This window comes from Choloepus didactylus, chromosome 3 (genome assembly GCF_015220235.1).
Source record: "Choloepus didactylus isolate mChoDid1 chromosome 3, mChoDid1.pri, whole genome shotgun sequence".
Taxonomy (NCBI): domain Eukaryota; kingdom Metazoa; phylum Chordata; class Mammalia; order Pilosa; family Megalonychidae; genus Choloepus; species Choloepus didactylus.
In genome coordinates, this window is record NC_051309.1 from 40,887,461 (window position 1) to 40,913,686 (window position 26,226).

Consider the following 26,226-nt stretch of genomic DNA (forward strand, 5'->3'; position numbering starts at 1 on the left):
CTATTGTCTTGCTCCCCCAGCCCCACTTCACAGCCACCTGGGTTCCTCCCTGGATCTCTGCAGACTTAGGTCCCTGTGCCCGGAGCATAGGAGTTTAACTCGCTGTGATAAGTGGCTTTATAGTCAGCACCTGTGGCAGGAGGGACCCAGACCGTACTGCCTCTATGCGATGCCAAAGCTGTGTGGGACTGAGTGAGGGAGGGGGGTCTGGAGTGGTGGGTCCCTGATGGAAATCTTCTACCTGATCTTGGAGATTATTTTTCTTTTTCTTCAATTCAGCATTTGTGGAGTCCTTCTTCAGTCTCTATCATCCTCCAGAGGTCAAAGCAAGTGGGATCTGTCCTTTTATTAGTTGATTCTGAGGGGAGACTTTTCCAGAGAACATCTTATGTCACCATGTTGATATGTCACTTCAATACATTTTTGCTTAGATCTTTTGATAGTCTCACAGCACTTGGTTTTCTGCTCTATTTTTTCCCCACACTTTTTAATTTTTGTATTTCTGTTTGGTGTTTTTATTGATCCATCTTCAAGGTCACTGATTCTTTCCTCAGCTGTTTTGAGTCTACTGATTAGCCCATCTATGTTTATTTTCATGTCTGTTATTTTTAGCATTTCCATTTGACTCTTACAATTTCCATCTCTGCTGAACTTGCCTCTCTGTTCATACATGTTGTTCTTCTTTTCCACTAAAATTGTTAATAACCATAGTTATTTAAAATTTCCTTTCTGATAGTTCCAACAACTGGGCCATTTCTGCATCTGGTTTTCTTGATTGATTTGTTTTTTAATAGTGGGTTGTTTCTCTCTCTTTTTTGTGTGTCCTGTAAGTTTTGATTGAAATCCAGGAATATTTTGTAGGACAGTAGAAACTGCAGTAAATAATATTTATGTCTGGAAATTGGTCCACCTCTTCTTCTACTACACTATTTGTGTGTGCAAGTGGGAGAAGATGAGCCCATCTAGTCAGGAGTAGAGCTGGGTTAGGGTTTTGTTGCTGCTCTGTTTGCCTATAGTGCACCAGCAACTTCAAATTCCTTTGGCAGAGTGTTTTCACCAATGTGGTTTCTCCACTCTATTTTTTTTTTTTTTTTCTGGCTTTCTCTGTGTGCCTGTACCTCAGAGGAGGAGTTTCTATTCACACTCTTACTCCTCCTTCTTTGATAGATTATGCTTGATTATTGCTTGATTTTGCAAATTTTGCTGGGGGAAGGAGGCTCTTAGTCCATCATAAGTCTTAGGCAAGTCCTGGGGCCTTGGGAGTGGAGTTTTCCTTGTGATCTTGCCCCTCTTCCCACGAACACTCATGGGTGGATTTTGTGGGGGAGAGAGTTTCTGGCCCCCTCCCAGCAGTAGGAGGCTTCAAATGGTCTGAGCCCAGGATGGCTTCCAGCTCCTCTCCAGGAGGAGAGGATTTTTGCTTTTGCTTTTTATTTACTGTCTCCCAATGCAGTGGGTCTTCACCTATGCTCTGGGGACAGCAAGGTTTTCTATTCTTCCTCCAGTGACCTATGACTTTTGTTCTGCAGGGGAGGAAGTTTCAGGCAGGGAACGTGTCTTCCCCATACTAGCAGTTGCTCCCCCGTCCTGGCCAGCACCACTGACAAAGGCTTTCTCCCATCTTCTACCCTGACCCTCAGCCTTTCTTGCAAACACGTATACAGTTTTGCAGATAAGACTCTGTGAGTGCATACAAACTCCAGTCATCTCCCAAGGGTTTTATACTCCCTCTCTAGCCCACACTTGGCTTTCAGCATTTACTTAAACATTGAGCCTAATTCTTAAACCTGCAGTGGCAGCCCTGTCTTCTACCCAGGCTCTGTGACAGATGAGCCAGGGCTCATATCCTGTCTCTCCTAGGAAGAAACTTTCTTTAGATTTCAGACTATTTGCTTGCCCTGCAACCCCAGCTCTCTGATTGGTTCAAAAAATAATGATTTTGTAGTTTATCCAGGTTTTTCTTGCTGTTAGCTTGGGGAGTGGTGTTCTTTCCAACTTTTTAGTGGTACTCTTTTCAGCTTTCTACATCCTAGGTAGAGGTGGAATTGCTTACTAAGATTTGTTTTGTTTAGCTTTGCTTCCCCCATCTATAATATCTGTGCTTCACAGAGTTTTTTCAACCTCAAGCATTGAGACCCAAGTATAGGGGGAAACAGCAGCAACGCTGCAAAATTATTCTGTCTGTCCTGATTTCCATGGTGGAGGCCTCAAGTATAGCCTAAGTACCCTAAACCCCTGAGGAACATGAGCTAAAGGAAGCAGGCTGAGTAATGAGAGATCCTTGGACTCTAAAGAGTTAAACTTCCAGGTATCTGAGTCATGGTTTGCCTACAGCCCTGGGCAACCTGGAGTGAAAACTGGTGAGGATGCAGATGCTGAGACCTACTAGACAGGGTAGGGCAGTAAGCAGTGCTTGGGCACACAGCACCCAAGAGTCCTGTAGTTCCCCAAACTAGGCTTGTATCACAGTCAGTTGCAGACACTCAGGAAGATGTAGGAGACAAAAGGTTTTCCTCCCACAGCTGGGAATCTCCCAGCCCAGGAAGAGTGACAGGTAGCCCTTAGGGATTGAGAGGGCTGTGTATGTCTTGTATATGGGGGGTTAGGTTTGGAGAGTGAGATGGAAGAAAAGGATTTGGACATCCAGTCACTAAGGGAGGGGCAGCAAGCTAAAACATCTTGCTCTTATTTGAGCCTTTATTCTCTCAGTATTAGTTTGTAATTCCTGTTACCATGTATGGAACATAATAAGTTTTCATTAAGAATGTGTTGACAAATTCATGCCTAAACTTGAGAAACAAACAAAAAAGACCCTTCCTCTACAGCTTACAAAGATCAGATTCTGTGGCCATGTCCTTTACTTTAAAGAATATGTATTAGTCGGCTATTGCTGTGTGTCTCGTTCAGGGATTGGCAGCTACCAGAGGCATTCAGTTTTCATGGTGGATGCAGAAACTTAGACAAAACCAACCCATTTTAAAAGTTTCATTTAAACCTTCTGCCTTCATCAAATCTGCTAACATGCCATTGGCAAAAGCAAGTCACTAGCTCCAAGTTGCCTGGGCAGGGATAAATGCTTCACCCACTCTACTAGGATGTATAGCAGAGTCCTATGACAAAGTGATACGGCTATAGAATTCAATTGTGGGGAGAGAGTGAGGCACTGTGAACCATCCAAATGCCATGGGTGCCTTCAATAACGATTGTTAACATGCACACATGTGTATGTGTGTGTGAGTAGATGTGTTTTCCAGGCACTATTCTAATCACTTTACATATATTAACTCTTCTGGTTTAATAATGCCTCTTTCTGATGGCTTTAAGGATGGATTGAAACATTAAAGCTCAAGCTGGTTTTGCTTAGACTTATAGAGTTGCAAAGGAAACTGAAATTACGTATGTGATAACATTATAAAAATTATAAAATGCACTGAAATTTCAAAATTCTGTGTAAAAAAATCTCATTATGGAAAGAATCCAAGTATTTTATATTGTTATTCTAGGATTTGCTGACTGAGAATACTTCAGTCATTTAAAAAATCTTCTAGAAGCTATGTACACCATTGGGGTTTATATCAATAGACATCAATCAGAAAATATTTTTTGCAGTCCTATCATAAACAAGATTTACTGTGCTGTCCTATGGGGGTCCCTGCCCTCAGGGAACTTAAGATTTAGCCAGGAGGGAAAAGACATCCCTATGGTGTCCAATCCCTATGGACATTTAGGAGGAATGTGAATTGTCATCCATCATGTCACGTCCAAAAGGCTCCTAGAGTTTTCTGGAGAGACTGGAAGCAAACCATGTTATATTCTATCGATTTGATGAAAATATTTTATGTCATGGGTCCTTACCCTCCTCTGTCCTCCACTTATTATTTCTAGATACCAAAAAAAAGGCACAGCTTAATAAAAGTAGAAGATGTCTGTTCAAAGTAGTAGAATCAGTGCTCAGGAGATCTTCTTCCTTTTTCCACTTCAGTGTCTTTATCTTTTTGTTTCCCCAAGAGTCCTGAGGTAGTTTCTATTCACATGTGGGGAATGGAAAGAGAATTTGGACGTTAATTTCCTTTCAAAGCCCTGCTGTTTTTACCAACTCTGACTCAGAGCCAACATTGGGTAGAGAGGGATATTGTGATTCCTGAAATGTGAGTGCTATGAAATATTATGTTTGACTTCAAGTTTCTCTATCCTTGAATAATATCACAAGGATAAGATTATTTCTTCTCTCAGCCAGTTCATTATTGATTTCAGGGCACATTATGCTTTTTGTGGCTCTTTATTGGTCCTTTAGTCAAATGAAACACTATATAAAATGGAGGTTAGCCTAAATCCTCAGGATCCTTGCAAGTCATAAAATACTTCTGAAGTGCCTCCAGCCTTATTCAATCCATGAAATAAGATACTCGTCCAAATATTCCCTTACTCTGGAAAATGGGTTACACTGACCAGTTTTTCAACTTAGGTCCAACATAAACTTTTGGATTTAAAGTGGTAAAAAATGTCCTTGGAAACAAAGTAATAATGAATTTATTTATATTCATTTATTTCTGCAGATTAATTCCCCTTTTATTTAAATTTTAAGATACAAGAGGAAAAATGTTTGCTTATCTCACTTTTGAAGAGTGAATTTGAAGTGTGTGGGTTTAGAGGCGGGGCAAGATGGTGGAGTGGTGAGGAGCAGAATTTCGTCTCTCCCCTAGAGCAGCTGGCAATTACCCAAGAACTATATGAAACAGTGTTTTCGGGGTCTCCAGTAACCAGTCACACATTGGACACAAGTTTGGAATTGGAGGAAAAGCTGAGATCGCAGCGAACATTGTAAGTTCCCCGGACCAGGGGTCTGGCGCCCCCCCCCACCCAGACCTCACAGACTGTCTTGCTGCCGGCTTCCTGAAAGGGGGGGGGGACAAAAAACAGCAATCTGCTGAGGGCAAGAAGGGAGGCTCAACCCAGCCTCAACTGCAGAATTAATTAACAAATTAATTAACTAACTTTGGGAGCTGGGGTGCTAAAGAAGGGCTGGGCTCCAAGAAGTGGGGGCACGTAAAAGCAGGCACCCATTCCCAGACTCCAAAAAGCCATTTTTTTTTCCTTACATTTTGTCCCTTCTGGCTTCTCACTGATCCTTTATCTTTTAGCATTTCAATAGCCCCCCGGCAGGGGTGGAACTGAAGCGGTTGGAGAGTAATTATCAGACAATAGCCCAAAGCATATCTTTAAATGCTCTATTCTGACACTGACAAAACTTCCAGGCTGGGGAAAGACTTTTAAAAGAGACTCTTTTTTTTTTCTTCTTTTTTTCCTTTTTTCTTTTTCTTGATTTCTTTTCTACTTTTTTTTTTTTTTTTAATCTAAAAGTAATATATGTGGTTATTTTCTATCGGAAAGCCCAGGTTGAGGGACTAGGCTGGGCTTGGGGGAGACAGAGTACCCACAGTGTCTTTGAATTCCATATTCACTACTGAAGGCCTCCAGCCTCGTCTTTAATTGGCAACTCAGGCTGACCAAGGAATCTACCTGGAGAGGCCCCAAAGAGGAGAGGGGAGAAGGGAATAGTGCCCCTGAGAGACAACTGGAGTTCTGAGGATTGGGAGAATGGAGGGAGGCCCAGCTCAACTGGCAGTCCTCCTTCTGGGAATTCAGACCCCAGGGGCTGGAATTCAGATTCCAGCTTCAGTCAGCCATGCCCCTGACAGGATCAGAGTCACCAGGAGAACTAAAGGCTCCATACCTCCTTACACTGGTGGGGGAGCTGCGGGCTGGCCAGCGCCACCTGCTGGACAGGAGAGGAAAAGCACCAATTCTAAAGGCCTCATAGGAGGGTCTCAGTCTCAGGAAAACTCCATACCCTCCCAATGAGACCTGGGCCTCACTAGACTGGGAAAATCTGACTAGGGTCGACCATATCTGAGGAGACCCACTCACAAAAAGGTTACATAGAGGCAGAGCAAGAAACAGAAAAAACAAGAGGGGAAAAATTCTGATCAACTAAATAGAACCTAAGTTAGAGGTCTAGAATAAGTTGAACTGAATAACAGAGGCCAGAGAACAAAGCCAACCAACAAGAAAACCACTAGGTAAAAGAGAGAAAACAAGCTCCAAAATAAACTAATCAAGAGAATCAGATGCCTAGACAACTTAAGATAACAAGCCATACCAGGAAACACGAAAACATGGACCAGCCAAAGGAACAAACTAATAGCTCAGCTGAGACACAGGAGTGGAGGCAACTAATGCTAAATAAATTTGATGAAATGAAGGAAGATATAGCAAAAGAGCTGAAGGATATAAAGAAGACACTGGCTGACCATAAAGAAGAATTCATAAACTTAAAAAAACAAATGGCAGAACTCATGGGAATGAAGGCCACAATGGAGGAGATGAAAAACACAATGGAGGGACACAACAGTAGATTTGAACAGGCAGAAGAAAGGATCAGTGAACTGGAAGACAGGTCATTCAAATTCATACACACAAAAGAACAGATGGTGAAAAAAATGGAAAAATATGAGCAGGGTCTTAGGGAGCTGAGTGACAACATGAAACGCACAAATATACGTGTTATGGGTATCCCAGAAGGAGAAGAGAGGGGAAAAGGGGCAGAAAGAGTAATAGAAGACATAGTCACTGAAAATTTCCCAACTCTTTTAAAAGACATAAAATTAGAGATTCAAGAAGTACAATGTACCCCAAATAGAATAGATCCCAATAGACCTACTCCAAGACACTTACTGGTCAGATTGTCCAATGTCAAAGACAAAGAGAGGATTCTGAAAGCAGCAAGAGAAAAGCAATCCATCACATACAAGGGAAATTCGATAAGACTATGTACAGATTTCTCTGCAGAAACCATGGAGGCAAGAAGACAGTGGCATGATATATTTAAGATACTGAAAGAGAAAAACTGCCAACCAAGAATTCTATATCCAGCAAAACTTTCCTTCAAAAATGAGGGAGAGATTAAAACATTTTCAGACAAACAGACACTGAGAGAGTTTGTGAATAAGAGACCGGCACTACAAGAAATACTAAAGGGAGTGCTACAGGCTGATAGGAAAAGACAGGAGAGAGAGAGTTGGAGAAGAGTGTAGAAATGAAGATTATCAGGAAAGGTAAAAGGAGAGGAAAAAATAAGATATGACATATAAATTCCAAAAAACAAAATGGTAGTAGAAAGTACTGCACTTACAGTAATAACACTAAATGTAAATGGCTTAAACTCCCCAATAAAAAGACACAGACTGGCAGAATGGATTAAAAAACAGGACCCATCTATATGCTGTCTACAAGAAACTCACTTTAGACACAAGGACAAACATAGACTGAAAGTGAAAGGTTGGAAAAAGATATTTCATGCAAACAACAACCAGAAAAAAGCGGGAGTAGCTATATTAATATCAGACAAGTTAGACTTCAAAAGCAAAACAATTAAAAGAGACAAAGAAGGACACTATATATTAATAAAAGGGTCAATTCATCAAGAAAACATAACAGTCATAAATATTTATGCACCAAACCAGAATGCCCCAAAATTCATGAGGCAAACACTGCGATCACTGAAAAGAGAAATAGATACCTCTACAATAATAGTTGGAGACTTTAATACACCACTCTCATCAATGGATAGAACATCTAGACAGAGGATCACTAAAGAAACAGAGATGTTGAATTGTATGATAAATGAACTAGACTTGACAGACATTTATAGAACACTACATCCAACAACAGCAGGATACACTTTTTTCTCAAGTGAAGTGTGTGGGTTTAATAATCCCTTTAACCCCAATTCCACCATCTAGATCTTTCTGTGATTTTATCCACTGGATATGCTTCATTATGCTTCTGACTCATGTCCTGAAGACCACAATTGGCAGAAATCCTCAGGAGCTGAGCCTTCACTCTGCCCTCTGCACATCTCTCAAGCCTTGCTTTGCTAAAGAAAGAAGGGAGGGAGGGAAAGAAAAAGAAAATGTATATTTTTTTCTTTAAATGTAAAAATAAGGAAGTTCCCCCAAACCATCAAAAAATTGATTTGATGCCATCAAATTGAAAACTTCTCTTCAAGCAACACCTAATAAAAATGGAAAAAACAAGTCACAGACTGGGAGAAAATATTTGCAAACATTTGTCTAATTAAAGACCTATATGTAAAATCCAGAGCTATAAAATGTTTTGAAGAAAACATAAAAGAAAATCTTTCTTAGGCAAAGACTTCAGAGATGCAACACCAAAAGCATATCCATAAAATATTAATAAATTGGACTTCATCAAAATAAGAACTTCTGTTCTTCGAAAGACACTGTTAAGAGAAGAACCATGGGCCAGGAGAAAATATTTTCAAATCACATACCTGATAAAAACTTGTATCTAGAACTAATAAAAAATTCTTATAAATCATTAATGAGTAAACAAACAACTCCTCCAAAAGTGAATGAAAGATTTGGACAAACTTTTCAGCAAAGAAGAAATACAGACACATTAAAGAAATGTGAATTAAAACCACAAGATACCACTACCTACCTGTTAGAATGGCTTAAAAAAATAAAAATAAAAAATAACTAGAAAGCAACAAAGAAAACCTGGCAATAGTAAGTGCTGACGAGACTGCAGAGCATCTGGCTGCAAAATGGTACAGCCACTTTTGAAAATAGTTTGGCAGTTTCTTAGAAAGTTAAACATAGGAGCCAGCAACCTCACATCTAGGTATTTATGAAATACATATGAGATAAAAACCTATGTCCACACCAAGCTCTGTATGAAAATATTTATAGCAGCTTTATTCTTAATAACCAACAACTAACTACTCAGATGCCCATTAACTAATGAATAGATGTACCAACTGTGGTATATATATATATACTATGAAATACTGATTCATGCAAGAATATGGATTAATTTTTTAAGTTTTATGCTAAGTTAAAGAAACCAGACTCAAAAGACTATATAATGTATGATTCTATTTACATGACATTATGGAAAAGGCAAAACTACATGGATGGAAAATAATAAGTGATCACCAGGGGCTGGGGGTGGGTGGGAGGCTTATTTACAAAGACAGGGAGTATTTTGGGGGAGATGGAAATACTCTGTATCTTGATTGTGTTGGTGATTACATGACTGCTTATGTTTGTCAAAGCTTAAGGACTATATACATAAAAAGTGTGAATTTTTCTGTGTATACAGAATACATCTTAATAAATCTGACTAAAAAGAATTATCCAGCACTGTCATATCATTAGTAGATGCATTTTCAATTAAAAATATTGATAAGCAAATCAAATTTAATATAGAAAGTTTAGAAAATACAAAATAGGCAAGAAACCATTTTTAATCATCAACTATAGCATCCATAGATAGCCAGTGTTAATAACTTGATGTATGAACATTTTTTGTCTATAAAGTTTTGTTGCTCCCTTTGATTTCTTAACATCTTTACATGACCATTTTCATCTACACCATCATTTTCAATGGCCATATATATTCCATTGTAAGAATGCACCACAGATTATTTAATACATTTTCTGCTATTAGACCTTTAGGTTATTTATGATATGCCACTTTCTACAACAGCATTCTTGGGTACATATATAGTGCTTCAATAAGTATTTTTATATAAATATTTGTGGATAACCATGATTTTTTTCTTTAGAATAAATTCCTAGCAATGGCATTGCTGGCTCAAAGGCTAAACACTTTTTAAGGCTATTGATACAGTACTTGTCAAATTGCCCTTAAAAGAGTTTGCACAAAATTATATCAGATTATTTTTAAGCTCTCTTCACTCTATTTTATGCCCATTTTACAACCTTCCTTTTAAATTTGGCTTGCTCCCTCTTAGAACAATTCTAGCCAGCAAACAAAGCAAAAGAGTACTTTATGCAAGGCTACATATAGAGGAAGAGAATCACAGAATCACATGCTAATTCCCAGCCTTCTCCCTCTCTACCCTCTGCTCACTCATTTCTCACATGTGGTAGCATATTTTTTTTTCAACCAAAGAAACTGCATGTATTAATTAATATTTTATTTTATCACAGAGAATTTCAGCTACCAAGCTAAGAGGACTGAAGTTCAATGAAAACAAATCGACTTCCCATTTAATTTAGCATACAAACTGACACTAATGAGTAATTTCTGATCAGTGTTTTGTGCATTGAAAACCCCTTGTAGAGCTTCACTCTTGACTTTAAAAACTCTCAGAGGTTTGAGACTCAGGCTTGTCTGAGGCTCCCTGTTGGCCTCTCAGCTCTTCTATCATCGGCAAACCAATTCCCTGTGTTGTATTCCCTCCTTTTGAAATGCCTAGAGTGGATTCTGTTTCTCTGGTTGGACCCTGATAGATAAACAATAAAACAAAAACTAAACATCAGTTCAGTTCAGTGCAGGAAGCATTTATTAAAAGCTAGGAAACAGTTTCCTGGGGAAGACAAGCATGGAAATAGACAATTCCCACATACTGCTGGGCTGAATGCACCATAAGGGGGCCTGGGGTATTTTGGCAGATCAGTGATGAGGCAATTATAACTGCAACAGTCTGTACAAGGCATGCTAAAAGCTTGTACAAAGGGAGTGGTCGGGTGATCAGGAAAGGACTTGGTGACCAACTGGATCTGGAAATGAGGGAAAAGAGTAGCTAAAAAAGATCCCAGGTCTCTAGTTTTCTTTCCCCATCTCAATACAGTGAAATTTTCTCCTTCCTTCAAAATCCATTTCAAAAGCTACCTCAAGCATGATTTTTTCCCTGCTATTCCCCAACAGAAATTCTATTTTCCTGCCTCTGTACTCTCACAGCGCTTTTTCTTGTCACTGTTATAGAGCTTACCACACTTCTCTTATGTCATCATAACTACCTGTAATAAGAGCTAACACTTACAAAGCACTGATCATGTGCCAGACATATATTAACTGATTTTATTCTCACGGTAACCCCATGAAGCAGGTATTATTATTACTCTCTTTTACAGAGGAGGAAACTGAGGCACAAAGAAATTTATTTGTTTACTTGTATAGTTTCTGCCTCCCCCACTAGACTAAAAGTTCAAGAAGGCAGAGTCCACATCTGTTTTACTCACTGTTTACTCAGGGCCTGTCAGGATGCCTAGCATAGCAGGTGCTCAATAAATCCTTGATGTTGAAGGAGGGATGGGATCTTCTTACTGTCGTGCATAAAACATGTCCTCACTCTCACACAGCAAAATTACTAAGAAATGATTCTGAGTGTGAATTAGATGGAAGGAACAATCAGCCAGAAGCTAAGAACTGGGAGTTTCAAAAAGATCCAAGTATCCTAAAGGCAAGAAAAGAATGAAATTAACAAGATGTTATCAAGGAGAGTAGTTCTGGTGAGCCAATCAGTAAACTGTGTAATTTCTCCTCAACAAATGACAATTTTTTGTTTGACATGAATTTAGCTGACATTTTGTTATCACTTTCATATGTGAGATGCAGCCTGCCTACATCTCGGTTTGTCTGGGTCGTGGGTGCTTTCTCATAATTACTCTCCATATCCTCTTGTGCTCTCAGTGAGATGCTCTGGAAAATGAGGAGATCAGTGTACCACCAGTGAATTCCATGGTTAGTCATTAAACCTCTGAACTGAGTATCTATAGCAAGTATATATTTTGCAATTTTGAGAAGAATGTTATGCTATTTGACCCCAAAGCTAATTATATCAAGAAGTCTCTATGATAGAAAATGTTTTTCACTTAGTTACAAAATCAGCATGCACAGGCCCTGACTCCTCTCATGGATTATTACATGTACTGGTAAATCAGTTAACCTCCAAAATGATGATACGGCTTTTCAATTTTTAGCCTGAACCACTTGAATATTTTAAATAATTCAGTTCCGTTGTATAATATATTCTACTCTAGGGGCTGTCATCAAGCTAATAATAGTACAAAACCTGAACTAGGAAAAATGTTTTAAAAAAATTCTTTAAGTAAGTGAAAATACTGGCAAGACATAAGGAAAAGCAATTTGCCTGGTTCCCCAGGGATCCTTCCACACACACATGCAAAGTAATCAATTAGCAAGTAAGTGCTCAGTAGAGTGACAAGTTCGATATGTACTACAGATGAGTGCTTACTCATGTTTCTCCATTCCTTGGAAGCCCATTTCATAAACTGGAAAACTGAGGCAGAGAAACTGAGTACTGCAGGTCATTTAGAACCTTGCTACTCAGAGGTAAATCATTGGATCAGTAGCATTACTTGTGAGCTTTTAAGAAATGCAAAACCTTAGGGCCCCCAAGACCTACTGAATCAGAATCTGCATTTAAATAAGATGCCCGGGTGATTTGGATACTTATTAAATTTTGAGAAGCACCAGTCTGGTGAGCCGTGCTGGAGGTGGGATTGCAATCATATATTTTAGTTTGAATAGATTGCCACCACCTTGGGTCTTGGATGAGCTGTCACCTCCTCGGGAAAGTTTTCCAGCACTTTCTTGATTCCATTAGTTGTCCTTGCCATGTGATTTCAGAGCGCCCCACACTTTCACTGTCATAGCAACTCTCACATTTTACAGCCAGGCAGGGACACAGATAATTCAATGGGAAATTACAATAAACTCAGTAAGAGTCTGGATCACTTATGCCTGTGTCCTCGTTCTTGGTGCTCGCTGGATGGACAAAAGGGGGCCCTGTCTCCAGGGGTATCTTCTTCCCCAAGCTATTTCATTGACAAAACCAGCAAGTGCAGACAAGGGGTCTCTGTATTTAAGATGACCATTTTGGACCTGGCTTTTGAATGACATCTGTTTAAAGGCTTTGGGACAGCCTGTGATATCCCCATTTCCCTTTACAGCCCTAGCCTGCCATTTATGAGGTCTGGATAATAAACTTTAACAGATGGTAATAAGCACACCTGAAGTATCATCCCAATAAAATCCAGTAATTAGGGGAGCATCTTTCCTATCATTTTCAGAACAAGGGCCCCACCCTGTCCCTCAATTATCACAGTCCACTGGGCACAGCTCTGGAAACAAACAAGGAAGAACTTCTCTGCCAGTTTTCCCTCAGCCTCTTGCCAGTTTACAGAGTTGCACTGTCCCTTCCTGCTAAATGAGCTCTGCTGTGATTTGAGAATGAGTTGTCCCTTTTTTAATGATGTTCTGAGGCTCTGGGTATGACAGTATTTGCAGTCATCTGAGGTCACCTAGCCAGCTGGTGAGATTTATGGGCCTTTGCATGGGGAAGAGTCCTTGAGGAACAAGAAGTTTGCAGGCTTCCTACACACATGCACGTGTGTGCACACACACAAGCACAAAGAAATGGTCATGGAAGATGTCTACATTGGTTTTGCAAGTTTTTCAGCTCTTCTAAAGAAAGTGGTCAGTTGTTTTCCAGGTGACTTTTAAGTTTCCCTGAGATTAAGTCAACTCAGGACCTAAATTGAATTAAATTATAGCCTCCTCCCTGTATCAGTCTGGTATGTACGTAACACTTTACTGAAGGCTGGATAAAAGAGAATACAATTGATGGCTTAAAAATGGCAAATGCCATGGTATAATGTTTGAGTAAATTTTCTCTGTCTCCAGGAGCATAGGATTGGGAATGGAACAGTGGATCTGAAATGACAGGTGAGAAATCTGTGTTGAACGGAAGAGAGAAGTGCTTGAATGTCAGAGTTTTGTGATAAATTTTGAGTGGTGCTAGAAGACATTACCTAGGTAGGTTGTGGAACTACTTTTCTAGAAGTTCCTTTAGAAAGGAGAGTGTTTACTGGATGGTTTAGGTTTAATTCTTTCCAGAGACAACAGGATGGATTGCGTAACTTTTTATAGACACTGACTTTTTTTTTTTCCAATTCTCTGACTCTTCCCCTCTCCTTCTCAGCAGTACCTCAAAAGGTTCATGATTTCTGTTGGCCCCTTTCTTTTTACTAAGTCAAAAAGCCTTTATAAGGCTCATCTTTTCCACAAAGCCTTCACAAACAAAGTAGACATAGATTTCAGAGCCTCTTCTTTGTTTGAAAGCAGAGAGGTGAAGTGACATTTAATGAGTGTCTTCTAAGTGCCAGTTCTGTCTAGCCTTCTTTGTTTATCTTATTTCATCGATTCTTCATGGCAGCTGGGCTTGCCTACCTAATTATTTGGAATATTTAGTTTATGCCCATTATTTCAGATGAGGAAGTTGAGGCTTCGAGAGATTAAATAATTTATCTAAGGTCGTGCAGCTACTAATTGACTCCAAAAGCTCATACTCTTTTCCATATTCCATGTTCTTCTAAACTAGCCCAATAATTTTGCATGCAAGTGAAAACAGGCACACAGACAACAGACAGACACCCACAACCTAGCCTCAGCTAGGGTGTATTATGTCCCCCAGAGGAGCCATGGTCTTTTAACCCAATCTTCTTGAGTGGAACCTTTTGATTGAGATTTTATTTGTATCTACATTAGTTATCTATACCATTTATAAAGACAAATTTTTTTCTGCTCTATGTGTCTGGGTTCATAGATTGAGAGTATATATTTTCTCTTTAATAATGCTGTAAATTCCTCAAGGGGAGGGACCAGTGTTTCCATTCATTTTTACCCCCCCCCCCACCAGCTCCACTGGCCATAGCGCATACAGTGCTTACACTCAGTAAACATTCAGTACATGTATGAAAACTAACCACCATTTGGGGGACAGAACTAATTAATGTCCCAATGACATCAGGCTGAGCCATTTCAGGGATTGAAATATTACATTAGCAGTCAATGCTCTGCTTTGCATATCTTGCAGAATTCCAACTGCAACTGGCTGTTAACTAGATTTTAAAATGTTTCCTTGATGTTACCATGCTAGACTCTTTTACTGTGCCCCTCATGGGTTTAAAATCAGTGCATTTATCAGGAGTCTGGCAGGAAAAAGGGAGTATATGTAAATGGAGTAAGTAAGAAGAGTGTTTTAATGGGACCATTTACCAAGGTGTGGGCACGGTTAAGGGAAACACACCAGGAATGAGCAGGAATCTAGGGCTAGCAACACTGAGGAGCTGGTACCACTCTCAGCCTGAAGGCACAAGAAGTATTGGCTCCTGGAACCTGGATAGAATAACTTGTAAGACGGCCTCTGTGACCTTCTTGTTGCAAAAGACCATGACCTTGAAAGGAAGGAGCTGGGGAAATAAAAAAGCTTGACCTCACTCTGCCTCTGATCTCTTCCCATTGACTAGACCCAACTAGGAGTTGGAAAGCAGGAGATTCACTGATGCAGTTCATACAAGTCTGCTCCTCTGGGCACAAGGTGGCATGAAGAAGGATTTCAGTAGGCAAAGGGCAATGCCCAGCAAGAACAGCATCCCTTGTGCCGGTTTGGATATATTATGTCCCCCAGAGGAGCCATGATCTTTTAACCCAATCTTGTTGAGTGGAAACTTTTGATTGTTTCCATGGAGATGTGACTCAATCAACTCTGGGTGATAACTCTTGATTAAATTATATCTATGGAGGTATGGACCCCGCTCATTCAGGGTGGGGCTTGATTAGTTCACTGGAGTGTTTAAGAGAGCTAAGAGCTGACACAGAGGCTGATGCTGAGAGATGCTTGGAGTTGCAGATGGAAGGATGTTTCGAGATGCTAATCTAAGAGATGAAGCCCAGAGTTTGCCCCAAAGAAGCTAAGAGATGACCCCCAGATTCTTAGAGAGAAATGCCCTGGGAGAAAAAAGCAAGGATGCACAGTAGCTGAGAAAGAGGAGCTAAGACAGAAGCCCAGAAACATTTTGGAGAAAGCCATTTTGAAACCAGAACCCTGGAGCAAAGGACAGGCAGACACCAGCCACATGCCTTCCCAGCTTACAGAGGTGTTCTGGACACCACTGGCTGTTCTTCAGTGAAGGTATCCTTGTGTTGATGTCTTGTTTTGGACACTTTCATGACCATAGAACTGTAAATTTGTAACCTAATAAACCTCCTTTATAAAAGCCAATCCAATTCTGGTGTTTTTGCATTTTGGCAGCATTAGCAAACCAAAACACTCCTCAACTATTGTTTGGAAAACTATTTCTGTTGGATGTATTAGGCACTATTGAGGAACAAAAAAGAGGAGTTCTATGAGAGGATGTGTTTGGGAAGTACTCAGTGAAATAAAGTTGAACAGGTCCCTTTACTCGAAAACTTCTTAGGAGCTCTAAATTGCAGATGTGCGTTGTGGCTCTTTAGTGGAGACTGTCCATTTCCTAATCTTGGTTGGCCATGGGATCATTTATTTTATGAAGCATCTCATAGGATTTGCATCCTCCAAGAACTTGCTTTTGTTTGAAGCCCTATCAATTAAAAAAAAAAAAAAGCTGAAGCAATAATGATAAGAAATCAGGATATTTGTAAAAGCTCTTGGAAATTGGTATTTCTAAGTGGTAAAAATTACAACATAATTTTTAGCAGTCAGTGGAAAGTGACCCTGAACCAATAGAGAAGAGCACCTTGTATTTTACTGGTCTGTGTTTTGGCTTTAACATGAAGAAGAGAGAGGCCTCATAGAAAGAAGGCCTTGCCAACTCTCATGATGTCAGCCCCAGCGTGAGTCCAGCTGATGACACTGTCACTCTTTTCTTCTTCTCTGAAACTATGGGAAATGCCAGTTGCCTGCCAAGACCAGCCACAGTTGCCCTGTTACCCTCTGTGTGTGGGTGGCCTGTCTGCACCTGGCAGGGCAGTCTAACTCTCAACCCAGCGGAGGCTGAACTGGCCTCTCAGTCAAGTCATTTTGGATTTTCTTATCGCTCAACTCTCTGAGGCGGAGTGTGGAAAAGCAAACAAGCAAACAATTTATCTCGTTGATTGATCATCCTCTGCACAAATAGTGGCTTCCTGGCTAATAATACTAACAATCGCCTATCCATGAATAATCTTCTACCAATCTTAAAGAGTCCCGCATGTTTTTTCATCAACAGCTCTGTGAGTCATACCAGTGACACTTTACCAGTAGGGAAACTGAGTCACGGGGAAGTGAAACAATTTACTTAGGTCTCTTGGCAAAGCTGGGTCTGGAAATAGGGTGTTTTGTTTCCAAAGTCAATGCTTTCCTTACTTGTTGGATATACAATGTAAGGAGAGTTGCTATTTAAAACTGAAACTGCCTGAGGGATACTGCATAAATCCAGAAAGGGAGTCTGCCCCCTTTCTTCCCCTTCTCTTGCACAGACTAGAGGAGGAAAGAAAAGAAAGGTCACACTTCAAAGCCTGTTTCCAGTTCTTTGTGGCTAACGAGGGTAATACAGGGGACGGAAGTCCCAGGGCTTGGCTGAGCACAGTAATGAATCTTTGGTTATACAATGGTGGGTCCAAAACCATGTAAGAGGCATAGAGGTGAATTAATGTTCATTAAAAAGTGAGGGTAATTGAGTGTGGAGTGAGAGGAATCCAAAGGATGGGAGGTCATAAAACAAAAATCAAGAGGTCTAAAGCAGGATTAATGGAATGAAGACACATAGCAGGGGATTCACCAGTAATGTGACTGATGGACTTTTAAAAACAGGGATATCTATTATTCAACTTGAAGATGTCTAGAGTTTTAGTGCCAAAATTATATTCTGAGCTCAAACTGGAGGCTTGGGTGGGTGACCTTTTGGAGGAAATGAAGGGAAAGAAGCCGTGTGCCACAGCTGGGGCATCGTGGCAAGGAGGAGGGGCAGCCCATGGGGAAGGATTAGTCAACTCATTACCTGAACTAACTCTGTGGAAACTTGAGCTCTGAGGTGGAAGTGATGGGGGAAATAGAGAAGACTCAGAGACCCCTTTCCTAACCTCCAGAATTCACAGAAGGTTTGAAGGCAGAAGCATAACCACTACATGTGGAATGGGGCTGAAGAATTTTATTGATTCCCGAAGCAGCTGAGTACTTGTCTGACATTTGAGTTGCTGCTACAACTCTCCCAATTTGATCTGATTCCTGGCTCTAGCCTCCTACTTTTCAAGCCTCAAGTACCCCATCAGTCACTGAGTAACTGCAATAAAGTCCCAGTTTCTGCATTCACTCTCCTAACTCCAATAACCCTTTATGTTGTGATACCTGCAGTTACAGGAAGTTTTTTTGTTTTGTGTTTTTTTTAACTTGCTCAGACTCAGCTGACCTGGGCAGGTCTCCCAAACATCTGATGGGAGTTGGCTTACTCCTGTGTGAACAACATACCTATCAGCTATCCCATTCCCATTGCTTCCTGGGAAGCACTGATTCTGTGCACTGGATGTGACCCCAAGGAATCCACACTGTCCTAGAGATGCTCACTGGCTACTTACCTGAGCTCTATCTTGCTACAATGACTATTTTTCCCACTGTGAGTTTTTTTTTTTCCATTCGGTTATGAACTTGGCTTCAGAGGCCTCATTACCCTCACCATATTATCCAGAAGGCATCATACAGGAACCCATGGTACTCTGACATATGTGGGCACAGAGCAGATTTTGGGATTGTCTACCTGTGGTAGGCTGAATCATGGCCCCCAAAGATGTCCATGCCTGAATCCTTGGAACCTGTGACTGTGTTACCTTACCTGGTTAAAGGGACTTTACAGATGTGATTAAGTTAAGGATCTCGGGATGGGGAGATTATCCTGGATTATCTGGGAGGGCACAATGTCATCACAAAGGTTCTTAGAAGAGGGAAGCAGAACAGTCAGAATCAGAGAAGGCGATGTGATGACTGAAGCAGTCAGTGAAGGAGATGTGATGACTCGACCCTGCTGTCTTTGGAGATGGAGGAAGGGGCCATGAGCTAAGGAATATGGGAGGCCACTAGAAGCTGGAGAAGGCAAGGAAACAGATTCTCCCCTAGACCTGTCAGAAGAAAGACCTGTTCCTCAAGCAGCTGAGTACTTTGTCTGACATTTCAGTTGCTTCCACAACTCTCCCAATTTGATTGGATTCCTGCCTGCTGACATCCTGATTTCAGCCCAGTAAGACTGATTGTAGACTTCTGATCTCAAGACTATAAGGTGATAAACGTGTGTTGTTTTAAGTCACAGTGTTTGTGGTCATTTGTTACAGTGGTAATAGAAAGCTAATACACCACCTCAACAGAAAATGGAATCCTAAAGAACTGAAACCTACGTCAGGAGATATTTTCTAGATGTTTATGTATTCTAACAATAACAATAAAGAAAAATCTGCAAAAGCAAAATAAAGTTAATCCAAATCACATCATCCTAAGATTATAAATCTGTCATTATACCCTATTCCCTTTCAGTATTTGGCCATAAATGTATGTTAAATGTAGTTAAAATCAGAATATATATAAAATTTTGTGATTGCTTAATCATAAGCATATTTCAAAATTGCTACCAAGTCTTTATAATTATCATCTTAAATTACTCCACAATACTTTCCTGAGAGAATATGCCATAATTTGCCAAATCATTCTAACACTGTTAGCATTTAGGCTAAAGCCAATGTTTTGCTATAACAGCAAACAAGTTAAATGAGTGTGTTTCATTGATGAGCCCAATGGTTGAGTGGCGGAGTGGTCAAGAGAAAAGTACTTTATGCCTCAAGGTACTCACTGAATAAATGATACCAGTAGCTCCCTGCCAGGTTGTTGTGAGAATTAAGTGAGATGCTGAATGTCTGGTGTCTCACATGATGCTGAGCACATAATCTATTCCCCAAAATAAGAGCTTGTTTTATTCCTTTCTTCAAATAGTCTTAGTAATTTGATAATCATTCTTTATCATCCAGTGTCCAAATTTCCCCAGTTGTCTCACAAAGATAATTATTGTTGAAATTGGTTGATAAGTCTTTAAAGTCTCCTTTAATCTATAAAATTCCCCTTCATCTTCCTTCTCTTCCTCTTTTTAATTTGCAACTTCTGTGTTGATAAAAGAGGGCCATCTGTCTGTAGAATTTCTCTTACTCTGGATTTTACTGACTGCATCACTGTGGTGTCATTTAACACGTTCTTGTTTCCCCATTATTATTATTATTTTTTTAATAAATTGGTAAGTAAAGCTAGAGGTTCAATCAGATGCAGATTCATTTTTTGGGGATATTAATACTTCATAGATGGTGTTGTGAACTTCCATAAGAAGATACTCAAGGTCTGTTTTTCTTTTTGTGTTGTTATTACCACTGATAATCTTTGCCTCAGGGCATTAATTCACTAGGTGTTACAAAGTAGTGATATTTTAATTCTTTTATTTCTTCTTCATAGATTAGCTGGAATAATTTTATAAACTTCTCCACATCAGCAATTACATCCTGGTATACATTTTGTAGGGAAAAGGCCAGACAATGCTTAATTCTACTCCTTAACAATAATTTTTTAATGAGTTGGTTTTCTAGTATCTTCCAAAGGTGAACAAATAACTTTTCAAAAATGATCATTATGAACTCATAAATTCAGATAAATTGATATGTTTCAATTAATTGCAGTAAAAATCTTCCTTGATTGTCAAATTGTTCTGTCTTTGACATGTGGGAGCCCCTCTTCAGATTGATGACTCAGCGTGTTAACATGACATTAACAATCTGATAGATACCTTGTTTTTCTGATATGATAAGATATTCAGGCTTACCTCAGACATTTCTTGTTCAGGACCTAGAATCAGCCATTTCTTCAAAGAGCCCTTGCAGTAGGAAATGGTATTTAGAGACAACAGTCTGGGTCCTTGGGATGCTCACTGCTATTGGATTGATCACTATTTTTAGATCTTTTTTTTTCCATTTTTATTGAGATTGTTCAGATACCATACAATTATCCAAAGATCCAAAGTGTACAATCACTTGCCCCTGGGTACCCTCATACAGCTGTGCATCTATCACCACACTTAATTTTTGTTCAATTTTTAGAAACTTTTCATTACTCCAGACAAGAAATAAAGTGAAAGATGAAAAAAGAAAAAAAGAAAAGGAAACTCGAATCCTCCCCTATCCCTAACCAACCCCCCTCAATTGTTGACTCGTAGTATTGGTATAATACATTTGTTACTGTTTATGAAAAAATGTTGAAATACTACTAACTGTAGTATATAGTTTGCAATAGGTATATATTTCTTCCCTATATACCCCTCTATTATTAACTTCTAATTGTATTGTCATACATTTGTTCTGGTTCATGGAAGCGATTTCTAGTATTTGTACAGTTGATCATGGACATTGCCCACCATAGGATTTAGTTTTATACATTCCCATCTTTTGACCTCCAACTTTCCTTCTGGTGACATATATGACTCTGAGCTTCCCCTTTCCACCTCATTCACACACCATTCAGCACTGTTAGTTATTCTCACATCTTGCTACTGACACCTCTTTATTTCCAAACATTGTAAGTTCATCCTAGTTGAACATTCTGCTCATACTAAGCAACTGCTCCCCATTCTTAAGCCTCGTCCTATATCTTGGTACCTTATATTTCATGTCTATGAGTTTACATATTATAATTAGTTCCTATCAGTGAGACCCTGCAATATTTGTCCTTATGTGTCTGGCTTATTTCACTCAGTAAATTGCCCTCGAGATTTTGTCATCAACCCATTTTTTTTTTTTAATATGGTTTTGTTCACTCACCATACATTCCATCCTAAGTAAGTAATCGATGGTTCTCTGTATGGTCATGTATTTATGTATTCACCACCTTCACCACTATCTATATAAGGGCATCTACATTTCTTCCACAAGGCAGGAGGGAGAGTCAAAGAAGATAGAGAGGCAAAAGAAAGAGGAAAAAAAATGACAGCTAGGAAGCAGCAAAAGGAAAAATAATCTTAAATCAAAGTAGAGTAAAGAATCAGACAATACCACCAATGTCAAGTGTCTAACATGCCTCCCCTATCCCACCCTCTTATCTGCATTTACCTTGGTATATCACCTTTGTTACATTAAAGGAAGCATAATATAATGATTCTATTAGTTACAGTCTCTAGTTTATGTTGATTGTATCCCTCCCCCAATGCCTCCCCATTTTTAACACCTTGCAAGGTTGACATTTGCTTGTTCTCCCTCGTAGAAGAACATATTTGTACATTTAATCACAATTGTTGAATACACTAGATTTCACCAAGTTACACAGTCCCAGTCTTTATCTTTACTCCTTTCTTCTGGTGTCTCACATGCTCCCAACCTTCCTCTCTCAACCATATTCATAGTTATCTTTGTTCAGTGTACTTACATTGTTGTGCTACCATCTCCCAAAATTGTGTTCCAAACCACGCACTCCTGTCTTCTATCACTCTGTAGTGCTCCCTTTAGTATTTCCTGTAGGGTGGGTGTCTTGTTCACAAAGCCTCTCATTGTCTGTTTGTCAGAAAATATTTTGAGCTCTCCCTTATATTTGAAGGACAGCTTTGTTGGACATAGGATTCTTGGTTGGCAGTTTTTCTCTTTCAGTATCATAAATATATCACACCACTTCCTTCTTGCCTCCATGGTTTCTGCTGAGAGATCCGCACATAGTCTTATTAAGCTTCCTTTGTATGTAATGGATCACTTTTCTCTTGCTGCTTTCAGGATTCTCTCTTTGTCTTTGACATTTGATAATCTGATTATTAAGTGTCTTGGAGTAGGCCTATTCAGATCTCTTCTGTTTGGAGTACTATGTGCTTCTTGGATCTGTAATTTTATGTCTTTCGTAAGAGATGGGAAATTTTCATTAATTATTTCCCCTATTATTGCTTCTGCCCCTTTTCCCTTCTCTTCTCCTTCTGGGACACCAATGATACATACATTATTGTACTTTGTTTCATCCTTGAGTTCCCGGAGACGTTGCTCATATTTTTTCATTCTTTTCTCCATCTTCTCCTTTGTGTGTAGGCTTTCAGGTGTTTTGTTCTCCAGTTCCTGAGTGTTTTCTTCTGCCTCTTGAGATCTGCTGTTGTATGTTTCCATTGTGTCTTTCATCTCTTGTGTTGTGCATTTCATTTCCATAGATTCTACTAGTTGTTTTTTTGAACTTTTGATTTCTGCCTTATATATGCCCAGGGTTTTCTTTACAGCCTCTATCTCTTTTGCAATATCTTCTCTAAACTTTCTGAATTGATTTAGCATTAGTTATTTAAATTCCTGTATCTCAGTTGAAGTGTACGTTTGTTCCTTTGACTGGGCCATAACTTTGTTTTTCTTAGTGTAGGTTGTAATTTTCTGTTGTCTAGGCATGGTTTCCTTGGTTATCCAAATCAGGTTTTCCCAGACCAGAACAGGCTCAGGTCCCAGAGGGAAGAAATATTCAGTATCTGGTTTCCCTGAGGGTGTGTCTTAGAAAATTGCTCCACCCTGTGATGCCTCAGGTCACTGTGCTTTCCTGCCCAGCAGGTGATGCCTGTTAGCCTATAATTCTTGACTGGTGTGAGGAGGTATGGCCATGTTCCTCCAGGCTCTGGGGTCTGGTTCTGAATGGAAAGGGCACCACCCCTTTCCTCCTAGAGAAGACAGACCCCCCAGGTGGAGGTCATTAGCATTTCAATGGTCTCGCTCTCTGCTTGTGCTTTCTCCACCCTTCTCTGAGTCACAGCCCTGGAAACTGAAAATGACTGGGGCTTTCTCCACTGAGCCAAAAAAGAAACAGATAGTCCCCTTCAGACCCAGTCCAAGGTGACCCTCCAGCTCTCCAAGGTCAGTTGTCACCCAAAGCCTCTGTCTGTTTTTTGGGGATTCATACCTGTAGTGAGCAGTTCACACTCGCTACTTAAAACCCCAGTTGGAGCTCAGCTGAGCTGTATTCTCTTGCTGGGAGAGAGCTTCTCTCTGGCACCGCGAGGCTTTGCAGCTCGGGCTATGGGGGAGGGGGTCTTGTGACTTGGATCTGCAGGTTTTACTTACAGATTTTATGCTGTGATCTTGGGCATTCCTCCCAATTCAGGTTGGTATATGATGAGTGGATGGTCTTGTTTGTCCCCCCACAGTTATTCTGGATTATTTACTAGTTGTTTCTGGTTTTCTGTAGTTGTTCCAGGGGGACTACTTAGCTTCCACTCCTCTCTATGCCGCCATCTTGCCCCCTATTTTTAGATCTTTTTAATAGTTAAAGCTAGGAAATACTTTTTTATTAAAAGATAAAATGCATCAAGCATTCATATTTGATACTTGCAATTCAATCAGGACTACAGGACTTTACTTACCTTCACTGATTTTACATTTGTATCTCTTTTCTCCCAGGCCAAATGTTCTGGTTCTATAGGCTTTATCTCATAATACAAACACAACAGTTTCAAAATAACTATACCAACACTATCATTAACAATATAATTACTGAAAACAATTTAAGCTGTTTGCAGTTCCTTGGGTCAGAGGGTATATCCTGCTTAGGTTTCTAGTCATCTTCCTCTGTTTTAAAGTCATTTCAAATGGCTCCTCTCTGTGTAGTAATGCTACCAACTCCATACACTGTTAGGTTCTTCTACTGCCTTTTTATTTTTTTATTTTTAGGAATTTAAAAAAATTTATTTCATAATTACATGGAATAGTCACATTGTCCTTAAGTCAAATCTAGAAAACCATGGTACATCTAGAAAAATTCAGCTTCTGTTTTTGTACACTGTACCCTATCCCTCCCCCCTCCCATACATAACCAGTTAAAAACGTTGTTTTTCCCTTGCATTTTAAAATATAAGCAAATTCATCTATATTGCTATCCTCCCCTTTTCTAGATAAGGGTCGAACATTTTTCAGCTTTTAAAAATTTTTTATCTGGCATCCTAGAGTTCACACCAGGATATTTAGACCTTCTTTATTCCCTTTTATACCTACAGAATATGCCAAAGTATGACTGTGCCATAGATTATTCAATCTCCAAATATTTAAATGGCTGCACTATAAAATTGCTTTGTATGGCTACCTCAGGATTTATTTACCCAATCCTCTATTACTGGTTATTTAAATCTTTACAAAAATTGACTTTGCTGTTATAATTAATGCTGTTGAGCTTTTCTATGTACACACATTTTGTTGGAATTTCTGTGGTACTGGGATGGATTCAAAACAAGTTCTTGAGTGTATTAAATAGCCAGGGCAAAACAAACCAGCCCACAACTTAGGGGCTTAAAATAATAACCCTTTGTTTAGCTCAAGATTCCGGGGACAGTAATTTGTGTTGGTTTCATCTGGGTGGTTTTAATAATCTAAACTAGGTTCAATCATGTATGTGCAGTTAGTTGCTAGATAGTGTGGGGTGCTAGCTTGTCTAAGATAGTGTCAACTAGGACAGCTTGTCTTTTCTTCACTTGGTCTCATCCTCCAGCAGGCTGGCCTGGGCTTGTCACATGACATTGGGCAGGAGCAGAAGCATACCATTACTCCAATTGACCAAAGCAAGTCACAAGGCATGCCCAGATTCAAGGGGTGGGGAAATAGACTCCACCCCTTGAGGAGAGGTGCTGTCAAGTCATGATTCAAAGGACCATGGAGGGAGGAGCAAAGAATTGGGGCTATTTTTGCAAACAATGTACAGCTTTGGGTCAAAGGATACAGACCATTAAAAGCACTTACCGGGTACTGGAGGACTTCATTATTCTATTCTATTTTCTCACATAATACTACAACTCATTCAGTATAAATAAGTTCTCCTCCATTTGCACCTGGGCATAAATCCCAAGGGATAACCTGGAGTCAAATCATGGGAAGTTGTATTTGAAGCCTCGTTTGACTACAGTGTGGCAGGGTAAATCCATGCAGTCCATATCTCAATGAACTCAACCTGCTCATATCTATCACAAGTCTGAGAACCCCATTTTTCTCAGGGACCAACCCAGTAGACCAGATTTGTGGGGGTGGGAGGGGGAGGGGAGGTAGGTAGGTAACAGTTCTTGGATTTGGTTTGGATCCCAGCGAGTACTCTGGATTTACTCCTGGGTATCCTCCAAAGTTGATGCCCCCCTCCAACTTCTCTGGAAGCCTCTGGATTCTCATGCGCTGATCCAGATCAGAGTTGAGGTACTCCCCAGCTATGTAGTGGAGGGAACAGTCCCTGGGAGACAGGCAACTTCATTCTAGCCGTGTCTCTGCTACTAATTAGCTTTGGATCTTTGGACAATCATCTCTCTAAACCTCAGCCTCCTCATCTGTAAAATGGAGAGAATAATACCTACCTCATAGAGTCAAGATGAGGATTCAGTAAGGTTTCCCCTTTCTTTCACTCCCAGCTTTAATATTCTAGGGCTGTTTCTAGCCTAGTAAATTCTCTGCTAGGCCACAGATAGCTCAGATCTCTCAAGATAAGGGCATCTCTTTACCTAAGGCTTCTGGCTTGTAGCATTAAACATTTCATCAGTGCAGTTGGTAAAGAGGGTCAACAATTACACTGTTCAGGTC